Raw genomic sequence first — 12,000 nt, forward strand, 5'->3', positions numbered from 1 at the left:
CCCCACTATCTAATTCCCGAACTCTTCATCACCCCAAAAAGAAACCTTGTATCTAATCCCTCTTCCCCCTAGTTCCTGGCAAATACTAATCTATCAATACTTTCTGTCTCCATAGATTTGCATATAAATGAAACCATACAATATGTGTCCTTTTTGTCTGGATCCTTTCACTTAGTATAAATTTTTTCTCTCTCTCTCTTTTTTTTTTTTTGCGGTGCTCGGGCCTCTCACTGCTGTGGCCTCTCCCGCTGTGGAGCACAAGCTCCGGACACGCAGGCCCAGCGGCCATGGCTCACGGGCCCAGCCGCTCCGCGGCATGTGGGATCTTCCTGGACCGGGGCACGAACCCGTGTCCCCTGCATCAGCAGGTGGACTCTCAACCACTGCGCCACCAGGGAAGTCCCACTTAGTATAATGTTTTCAAGGTTTATCCATGTTGTATCATGTATCAGCACACCATTCCTTTCTACAGCTGAATAACATTCCACAATATGGGTATACAACATTTTGTTTCATTCATCAGTTGTTGGACATCTGGGTTGCTTCCACTTTTTAGTTAATTACAAATAATGCTGTTATGACCATTAGTATACAAGGTGTTTGTTTTTTTTTTGGTAAACTTATGGTTTTAGTTCTTTTGGGGGTGTGTGTGTGTGTGTGTGTGTGTGTGTGTGTGTGTTGCACTGCTGGGTAATATGGTAACTCTATTTTTAATTTTTTGAGTAATTTCCAAACTGTTTTTCAAAGTAACTATACCACTTTACATTCTCACCAGCAATTTATGAGGCTTCCAGTGTCTTCACATCCTCACCAATGCCAGTTTTTGTCCTTTTTGATTATACCTACCTATCCTAGTGAGTGTGAAGTCGTATCTCTCTGTGCTTTTAGTTTGCATTTCCCTGATGACTCATGATGTCAAAGATCTCTTAATGTACTTATTGACCATTTGCATATCTTCTTTGGAGAAATGTCTATTCAGATTCTTTGCCCACTTTTAAATTGGGCTATCTGTCTTCTATCAGTAAGTTGCAAGAGTTCTTTATATATTTTAGATACAAAGTCCTTATCAGACATGGGATTTACAAATACTCTCTCCCCTTCTGTGGGCTGTTTTTTCACTTTCTCGATAGTGTCCTTTGAACCATAAAAATTTTTAGTTTTGACAATATCTAATCTATCTATTCTTTTGTTGCTGTGATTTAAGTGTCATATGTAAGAAACCATTGTGTAATCCAAGGTCATGAAGATTTACACTTAGATTTTCTTCTAAGAGTTTTATAGTTTTAACTCTTACATTTAGGCCTATGATTTATTTTTTGAGTTAATTCTTAAAAATGGTATGAGGTAGGCGTACAACTTCATTCTTTTATATGTCAATATCCAATTATCCCAGCAACTTTGTTGGAAAGACCATTATTTCCTTATTGAATTGTCTTGGCACCCTTGTCAAAAGTCAATTACCCAAAAATGTATATTTCTGAACTCTCACTTCTAATCCATTAATTTATATATCTATTCCTATAACTAATCAGGTAACAGGGAGACTTTTTTTCTTTCAGTATTGCACTGTATCATCATGCTCTTCTAATATTAACAAGAGGGTTCTCACAGAACAAGGGATATTTGTAAAATTTCCATGCAGTGCACTATCAGACATAACAACGACAAAAAAAAACCAAACTGATTTTGGGGGAAAAATAGTAGCTGGAACAAGAACTGGATAATATTTCTAGATAGGTGAGTAGGCAAAGTAATATCTTCTAAAGATGACCTATTTTTCAGAAGCCTGATAATTTTGTATATTTCAAGGTTGACTCATTGTATCTGAATGTGTTTATTTAGCACTATTAGCTTCAACCCAATCACTTATTTTAAGCTGTTTACATTTCAAGTTGAACACTTATTAATTATTAGATAATTAGATAATAATGTGCTTTATTCTACTGAATAGAAAAAAAAGAGCATTTAAATTAGAGGTTTTATCAGTACTGCTGGATATCTATTGTTCATCTTTTTACAAAGAGTCATATCATAATATTAACAAATAATATTTTCAATAGATTTGCAGGAAGACAGATTCTGAATACTAAGAATGCACTAATTTTCCTCTGTATTAAGGATTCTTATGAACGAAATGGACTCTTGCCTATCTGTCAATTAGCATAAACAAGAGAACTAGTCATAAGTAGTATGTGCCTACTTCATTGGGATGTTGGAGAACAACTAGACCATGACCACTAAATGCTGTAAGAAACAACCACCAGACTGTGACACAGCCTAAGCTGCAACTCAGTAGGTCAATGAGCCAGTGGAACATGCAGGAAATTGTCCTATTCAATTATGAAAAATTTTCTGGCATTATTCCTCACAAAGAAGAGCAAAATGAGCTGTATTACTAGGACATGGACAAGAAGCAAAATGTCAAGTAGACTTCTAAAAAAAATAAGAGCTTCTGAAAACCCTGGTGAGACAATCCAAAAAGCAGGAGACCAGAATGTTCCATTATGCTTCTTTTTTTAACCAATGCAATCAGCAATTCTAGTAGTGGTAGGTGGTTATTTTATGTCTAGATATGATTGCTCTGGGTAAATAATGTAAAGGTCAAATCACTGTTTGGTTAAAAATGCCCAACAATGGAAGCTGATGGTAAAGTACCTGAAAAGGGAAGCTAGAGAAGAATACCAGGAACATCAGAAGAAGCCATTTCATGATGAAAATTCTGCTAGATCATAGAAGGAGCAACTGAGATATAAGGTCAACAAATTCTTGGACTGAGAGACCTCAACCAATGTTGAGAAGCGATAAGACTCCAATCTTTAAATGAGAGTAGATAATGGGGATTTCTTAAGAGAGGCAAAGATCACTGGTTAATTTGCTATAGAAATGGACAAGAATAATCAGACTATCAAAAAACTACTTCTAATTGGCCAACTATATGAGGAAGATGAAGGGCAGCGGTCTGTTTGGAGAAGGTAAGAAGAAGTGGGACAGGGATGTAAAACTTATAGGGAGGTGTGTGGCCCAGAATTACTCCCCTGAAAATCCTGCCAGTATCCTGTCCTCAAATCTTTGAGACTTAAAAAGGGAAGCCTTAAAGTTTATCAGCAAAAACTGGGTATGAATAAAACTGAATGGTAAGGGTAAGGAACTACTCTCCAAAAAAAGGTCTCATTTCCAATCTACTTCCAGCTGACACTGTATGATAGAGTTTCATCTCTACTGTACAATCTAAATAATTTGTAAATCAGAGACTGTTGTTATGAATAATAGCAATGGAGGTCTTTAAACTAGTACTAGTTAGAAGATGCTTTCACAATCCAATTTCCAGACAATGGGAAGCATTCAAATACTTTATATTGCTTTGCAGATAATTATTAAAATAATTTACATAGACTGAAGTTACATGCTGCCTTTACTCAAAACCCTACTTGAAAAACTATATCATGAAAATAATTTGGAACACTGTTACCACTTCAACCCTGAGGGCCATAATTTTTAAGATTATACTGTATATTAAAACTGTGCTGGGCTTCCCTGGTGGCGCAGTGGTTGAAAGTCTGCCTGCCGATGCAGGGGACACGGGTTCCTGCCCCGGTCCGGGAAGATCCCACATGCCGCAGAGCAGCTGGGCCTGTGAGCCATGGCCGCTGAGCCTGCACGTCCGGAGCCTGTGCTCCGCAACGGGAGAGGCCACAACAGTGAGAGGCCCACGTACCGCAAAAAACCCCCAAAAAACAACTGTGCTACTCTTCATTCTAATTAAATAAATATCTACAGCTGGATAATACATTTTTGAGATGTAATTTTGAGATTGATAACACAATTTTGAGAATAAATATGTATTTAATAAATATTTATCAAATGTCAAATTTCAAAGCAGTTAACACTAATAATTTCAATCCATGAAGTATATGCACCTAGAAATGTTTGTTTTTCCAGATCCACCAGTGACCCTTCTCCGAAAATCTGCTTCCATGTAGAGTTCCTGTTGAGTGGGCTGTAGGTCATGTGACTCCCCCCAAGGCTAACCCTTATCACAGAATATTGGACAAGAGATGGACAACTAGCCTAAGGTGACCCATACCTTTGACCCATGACTATGCAGGCTTATTTAAAATACGAGCAGGACCAATTAGGTTATCCCTCAAGAGTTTTATCTTAAAAATATAAGGAGCTTGCCAAGAGCTGTTGATCCAAGAGCTGTTGATCCTAGAGCTGTTGATCCTAGAGCTGAAAGGTAATAGCAGACTTTTCTGAGGTATTTTAGGCCCTGTACAAACAAAGCTACAAAGATGTAGGTCATGAAAGAAGGGAGAACATCCAATTCATAAACAGAGAGAGATCAATACAGATGAGTGCCTGGAGTTTCTGTGGCACCTGTCCTTCCTGAGGTCTACTTGCTCATCCTTTCCTGGGTTCCCTCTATATTTATAATAAACCCCCACTGTACTTGAGCTACTATGTCTGGATTTCTGTTTCTTAAAATTTCTTAACTAAAAGAGAAGGAATTCCTAAATATATTAACTTATTTTTTTCTCTTAAGAATCAAAGGCACAGTTATTTTTCAGCCCATAGGATTTCATAAAAACGTCTACATGAAGACAATAAAAATAATTTTGTCCATTAATTCTTCATTCCTACTTTCCTTCAACAGATATTTCCTGTGTGTCTACAAGTTGACTAGGTATACAGTAGGACATGAAACAGACATGGCTTCTCTTTTCAGAAATGTATAATCTAGTAGAAGAGATAGGTATTTGAAAAGTAATCCACAGTAAATAAATAAATAACCACCAACTACAGGGTGCTATCAGAGAAGGTAAAAGGATGCACTACTTAAGAATGGGTGATCAGGCAAAACTTCTTAGAGGAAGAAACATTTAAACTTAGATCTGAAGGAGTAAGCCAGGTAGAATGAAGAACACACTGTAGGCAGAAGGGAAAGGCTACACAAACATTTTCAACCTGAAAAGATCTTAAGTGTTTCAGAAACTAAAAGGCCAGGGTTGGATGTACAGTGAGTAAGGGGAAGACTGACCCAGGGACACCACTGTGGAGTAAGGAAGAGTAAGATTACAGACCAAGTGAAACAATTTAAGTTTTATTTAGTGGGAAATCACTGAAGCATTTTCAGCAGAGGAGTTACATGACCTGATCTGGGTTTTATGAAAATTTCTCTGGATGCTGTGGAGAATAATGGGATAAAAGAACGCCGAGTGGTAAGATGAGTTAGGAGGTTACTGAATAGGACATGATACTGAGGAGAAGACACATTTTGCTTTCAAAACATATTTTGGAAGTGGACTTGATAAACCAGTGAGTACAATAATATTTTCCAAATATGTTCAACTGGAAATTGCTCAGAGATACATATATACATAGCATACATATAGACATACATGGGAAACGTATAGACATACATGGGAATGATAAACACTGAATGGTTCCTCTGAGGAAGGCAAAAGGCGGGAGGTGTGATCACGAAGAGATAATAATATACAAAGCTAATGTTGTTGGTATTGTTTTATTTCTTAACCAGAGAGGTAGACACAGGAGTTCATTGTATGTCTTTATGATTTTTTGGTATGTTTAATTTTTTTATTATTCTTTTTTAAATTTTTATTTTATATTGGAGTATAGTTGATTCACAATGTTGTGTTAGTTTTAAGGGTACAGCAAAGTGATTCAGTTATGCATAAACATATATCTACTCTTTTTCAGCTTCTTTTCCTATATAGGTTATACAGAATAGTGAGTAGACTTCCCTGTGTTATACAGTAGGTCCTTGTTGGTTATCTATTTTATATATAGTAGTGTGTGCATGTTAATCCCAAACTCCTAATTTATCCCTCCCCCCGCCACCTTTCCCCTTTGGTAACCATAAGTTTGTTTTCTATGTCTGTGGGTATGTTTTAAATATTTAATCATAAAAATAATAGACTATGTTTAGTTATTTTATTCAATCCATGTACATACAGTTTAACTGTTATGAGTGTTTCTGCAACCAAAAATACTATAAAGTAACTTTAGTTATTCCAATTTATGATGAACTGAAAGATTTTTATTGGAAAAAAATCTGTCACCCCACAACTTTAAGTCAGTGATCTTTGCTCTGATTATGAGAACTAAACACTCAACAACTAAATACTATGGGTTACTGAACAGGTTCAAGGTATATAAAGTCTTTGTGAGTCTTCACAGTAATGTGAGTCTGATTTTATTGAAGCAAAATACCACTTCTATTTTTAGCAGTAAATATGCAGTTGTATTTTAAAGTACTAGGTTTAACATGCTTATTCCCCCATTGATCATCTTTCATAATTATTCCACCCTCTATATTTCTTATTTAAAGACTGGCCTTAAATGTTCCCAGGGGCACCAAAACCTGCTTCTGGAAAAAACCTGCAGAGAATTTGTAATCCAAGCACTTCCAGAACAAAGCATGTAACAGTAACATTCCCCATTCACTCCACAGCACCATCTGTCTCCAAGATGCTCCCTGAAGCATGGAAGCTACACAACCAGCCATCCTTCCCTCTCACTACTACCTTAAATGAAAACATGTAATCAATAAAACTTACCCCAGATGCTCCATCAGCACATCCTGTTTTCTCTACCTTTGAAATCTGTCCAGAGTTCAACCACTTTTCCCCACCTCCACTGCCACTGCTTGGTCCAAACACCAGATTACCTCAATTGTCTCTAACTGGTCTCCCACTTCTCCCTTCAAATTCTCCCCACATCTTTTTTTCAACAATGCAACCTGAGTTCAGGATAAAACATATATCAGAGCATGTCATTCCTATACTCAACCTCACTAGTGGTTTCCCATCTCAGCCCAGTAAAACCTAAATTCTCTACTATGGTCAAAAGACCCTGTTAAGATCTGCCACATTTCTCTTCTTTCCTTTATCTTTCTCCATAGCATTTAACACCTCTGATATACTGTATATTCTACTTAGTCATGTGTTTATTGTCTGCCTTTTCCACAAGGATAAAAACTTAATGAGGGCAAGAGTTTTTTATCTGTTTTTTATTTACTGTTGTATCCCTGAACTTGAATGGTGCCAAGCATTAGTAGGAGTTCAATAAACGTTTGTTGAATAAATGAATATTCCTCTCAAAGTCACAGGAAGCACAGATAGTCGTTCTGCCATTTTTTTTTTTTTTTTTTTTTTGTGGTACACGGGCCTCCCACTGTTGTGGCCCCTCCCATTGCGGAGCACAGGCCCCGGACGCGCAAGCTCAGTGGCCATGGCTCACGGGCCTAGCCGCTCTGCGGCATGTGGGATCCTCCCAGACCGGGGCACGAACCCGTGTCCCCTGCATCGGCAGGCGGACTCTCAACCACTGCGCCACCAGGGAAGCCCTGCCATTTTTTAACTTGAGGTTTCTGCCTCTTTCTGTAATGTCAAAATTAACAAAAATACAAGAAAGAGCTGTTAAGACAACTGATGTGAGAACCATAAAGACCCTAGTAGGTAGGAAAGATATTAGCAGCCAGAAACGAGATTTTAGAGTTTTTTCTATTCCTGAGGATTTCTACTGATAAGTAAAACATTAAAATAGCCTCTACAGTATTTATTGGTTAGTCAAAGCATTTTTTCCTCTCTTGTAACCAATTACTGTTCTTAAAGTTTTCAGAAAATTTTATGTTCTTAATCTTCCTTATATCAGCCCATTGTGATGTGCTTTAAATTCGATGTATTACTTGATAAAGGTATTAATGCTACTGTAGTAATCATAGTGCAATACATAAATGTATCAAACTAACATGATGTGATACACTGTGATACAAGCTTACACAATGTTATATGTCAACTATATCTCAATTAAAAATTCAATGTATCACTATTTGAGGGAGGAAAATGGGGGCAAAGAGTAAAGATATTATACAATGAATCTATTCTTCAGATAACAGCTTTAGAAAACTGCTTTGAAAGGGGGATTATATTTGGTGGTATTTAATCAGATACCCCGTACTGTCATTTCTTTTCTCATCACCCTAAGAAGAAAGGAGAGGCAGGAAATATACTCCAATTTGAAGAGTCAATGATTTCCTTAAATTTCAAGAAATACCAAGTTACTATATAAAGCTGAATATATTTGATACTCTAAAACCTGAACTATCTGGGAAGAGTCAACTTTAAACACCAGCTGTCAGTTATCTTGTCAAGACTAAAAGAAACACTGTTTTCCTTATGTCTTTTGAAAGAAGGTGGAAGAAAAAACACTTTTGGAGGACTACTTGAATCACTATAGTCAATAAGAAATAGAATAAAACTTCTATTAAGGTCAACGGCTAAATTTTTGGTTTTAGCAAAGAGGTGCCTCAACTGGGGGGAAAACAAAGGTGGTTAGAAAGATAATAACAAACCAACAGCCAGTTAACCCTCTCTTAAGAATCCCTAAAGTTGGTTGTTAATTGAATAAATTGAGAAGCAACTAAAAGGACTATACAGGTGGATAGAGCAGAATGGAAGGTAATATTATTAAGTAAATATTTACTACGTAGCAGACAGAGTGCTAGACACTTTATATTCATAATTGCATTTAATCCTTAAAATAAACCCAGGAGCTAGGTATTGTTAGCTTCATTTTACAGAGAAAGAAACTAAGACATATATTGGCAAAGTAATGTGAAGAAAGTGATACAGGAAGGGTTAACTAAAAAGCCAAATAAATACCTTAACGCCAATGTTAAGCTGGCCCTATGTTGCTTCTTCTATGACTGAATACATTGCTGAATTTTCCACATCAGGGTAACTGCCCTCATATAAGCACAAAAGTGATTTGGGTCTTAGATCCAGCTCTTAGTTCCCAACTGTACGCAACTTCAGAGATTAAGTGAATGACTTCAATCACCAAATGAGATTCATTTTGCTCCATGTTCATGAACACTAATCTGATCTAGGACCTGCCATCTACAAAAAAAAAAAAAAGAAAAGAAAACAAAAACTCTGCCCCTGATCACAAGGAAGACTTTTACTGAACAAAAACAACACAAAAGGCAATGCTCAAAATACTTTGGAAAGCTGTTTGGTAGCATCTACAAAACCCTAGCTTACATATGCCCTAACCCAGAAATTTCACTCCTAGATGTTTACCCACTGAAATGCGTACACATGTTTACCAAAAGACAGGTTCAAGAATGTTCATAGCAACACTATTTATAATAGCCCTAATCGGGAAATGACCCAAACGTCCATCAACAATAGAATGGAAGAACAAATAAATTGTAGCATATTCACAAAATGGAACAAATAAACCACGCCTAGATGCACTATATGGATGAGTCTCACAAACATAATGATGAATGAAGAAGCTAGATGAAAAAGAGTTCATATTGTATGATGCCATTTATATAAAGTTCAAAACCAATTAACACTAATCTAGGTGTTAAAAGTCGGATAGTGATCACTCTTCAGAGGAGTAGTGACTGAGGGGAGGAGGGCTTATGAAATGCAGATAATGTTCTTTTTCTTTTATCTAGGTACTTGGCTACATTAATGTGTTCGCTTTGTTAAAAATCAGCATGTTTTACACTAATTTTTGCACATTTTCTTTTATTCTGTTATATTTAAATAAAAGGTTCTTTAAAAACCAATGTTTTATTCTTGGGGGATTAACAGCATAGCATCTACACTGTAATTAATACTTTTAGCCTGCTTCTTATCCCTCCATATAAACAGAGACAGATAATAAACATAGGAGGCTTTGTCCTTTAAAAAGATTTTTTTTTTTTCATTTCAATTTTGGGCTAAATGTCAATTTACAGAGTTCCATTCATCTCAATATAAGAAAATGTATTTTCAACTCTAGTTTCAAATCCTGTTGCAATCCATCTTTACCAAACAAAAGGATTAACCCAAGTCACCGCATATTCAGCTTTAAGTAAATATTTTAAATAAAATTACCGATAACTAGCTTTTGATTCCAACTGCATTGTCAAAGTCTACTAAAATTCTTCCCTTTTCTGCTACTTAATTAACTTCATATTCTTAACCTCAGAATGAATGAAGAAATCCTTAAAAACATTTAACTTAGGAAAACATGAAATGAGGATATACTTTCTAAGAGTAAAATTTCAAGCTCAATGACTTTCTCATTTTGCAATAGGATCTTTGCGCAAAATATTCTGCAGACCAATACATTTTTTGTCAGAATAATGAACTTTGAAAAATCAATATTTTTTCCATCTAAGAATTTCTAAGCCTTCCATTTGTAACTCAATATTAATTCATAACCATCAAGATTTAAATTGTTTTCTTTAAAAAGAGAGAATATGACAAAAACAAATACCTATGGATGATTCTATTTAAGACTATGTTTCCATTTCTTCTTTTGGAATATTTTATCACATATGAAAGAATAGCCTTGATATAAATATTTTATTAACCACAAGGAGGAAAGGGGCAAAGAGAAAACACAGACAAGCAGGAAATAAAAGTTTATCTAAAAATTTCCTTTGCAAATTAATCCTCTGACAAAGATGACTTAGTGGAAAGAACAAATATCCTGAAGCACACTACAATACTGTTGCCAATAAACTTTATTTTGAAAGGCTATTTACTTTGTTGAGGGATGTTATCATTTATTTCCTTGGTTACCATGATGCTGTGATTACAACCTACTCCCTGTTTTGGAAAGCTATGCAACTTCCTTAAACAGCTGCAGAGTACAGGTTTAAGGGAAGAAAAAGTAACATCTATGATGCTCTTATTAATTTTAATGAGCATTAAGATCTTTCAAACACTGTGATTATGAATCGCAGCTGACAACTGATGAGAAGACTTATAAATTTACTTTTCTTTCCCCTACCATAAATGTTGCTAATTTTTTAAGCAACTGATATTAGAAATTCAAATATCTTCAAGATGAAATTTCCTGAGGAATTATGAATCTGGGTTCCAGAAGACCCGTGGACAGTGCTCCAATGTCAGGTATGGCACCATTGAGGTAGAGACAATTTTACAAAGTCACTATTCCAGTGTTACTACCTTACCAAAAGTGACCAAGAAATCCAATTTAACTGTTATGATTAAGCATATTAATTTCATTCTCTTTTCTATAATGAACACCACCGAACCAATCTACTCTGAAGTTAGATAATATCAGCAAAAAACATGAAGCAATGATAATAAGTATTTGCAAGCTCTTACTATATATAAAGATAAAACTGTTAAAATGCCATGCCCCCACTTTTTCCTATTTTTATAAATACCATGAAATACTGAACTCAGCTCAGTGTGCAATAAGTAAGACCTATAAATATTTATCAGAACTAACTTTTAGTATCACATTGTTTGAAGATTACAGAACTCAATGAATTTGGTTTTACTTTCAAAGAATATTAAACTAAATTAGAGGAGTCAGAACTGTTCACCACACCCATTTGGATAATCAGGCAAAGTAGAGTTTTTAGTACAAATGTCCAGTTTGCTTTGTGCATACTGTGATCACACCATTTTGACTTTGAATAAGGTTTTAGCTCCTAATTTTGCATTCTTCCTTTAGGTTTAATTTAAATAGGCATTTAAGGAACTAATCTGTAAGTAAGACAAATAGAATTAATGCGTCATCAGTCAGGTACTCTGGCTGTTATAATATTCAGAATTCGGGAACTTATTCTGTGTCTCTCAGCAAGTCACTGAACTCTTCTTTATCAAAATATGTTACAAATGTTTTAAAATCTTACATGTTTACAAAATGCTCTGCACCCTTCATATGTTGTGCTTCTGCCAGCTAGAACCTTTGAAGAGCAAAACCCAGCTGTGCTTGCATATCAGATGGTTACTGCAGTAAGTAGGCTGAAAAGTAAGCTATGCTTTATATAGCTTATACATTTTTATCTTTTTTAACCTTATTTTATGATGAAATTTCTAGTTCCTGGGGTGATTAAAATGGTTAGACTTTTCTTCTAAGAAAGAAGAAACTTTGTGTTAAAAAATTAATATTGTAATATAAAACTGTCTAGATTATATTAAGTTTATACTTTTG

At 35.5% G+C, this 12,000-nt stretch overlaps 1 protein-coding gene across 3 annotated transcripts in view; it reads right to left on the reverse strand.

Annotated features, from left to right (window-relative positions):
• RABGAP1L (RAB GTPase activating protein 1 like) overlaps nt 1-12,000 on the reverse strand; it is a 689,539-nt gene that overhangs the window by 218,199 nt on the left and 459,340 nt on the right. The window lies entirely within an intron of this gene.

Source organism: Mesoplodon mirus (assembly GCF_964341445.2).
Source record: "Mesoplodon mirus genome assembly, chromosome: 3".
NCBI classification, from domain to species: domain Eukaryota; kingdom Metazoa; phylum Chordata; class Mammalia; order Artiodactyla; family Ziphiidae; genus Mesoplodon; species Mesoplodon mirus.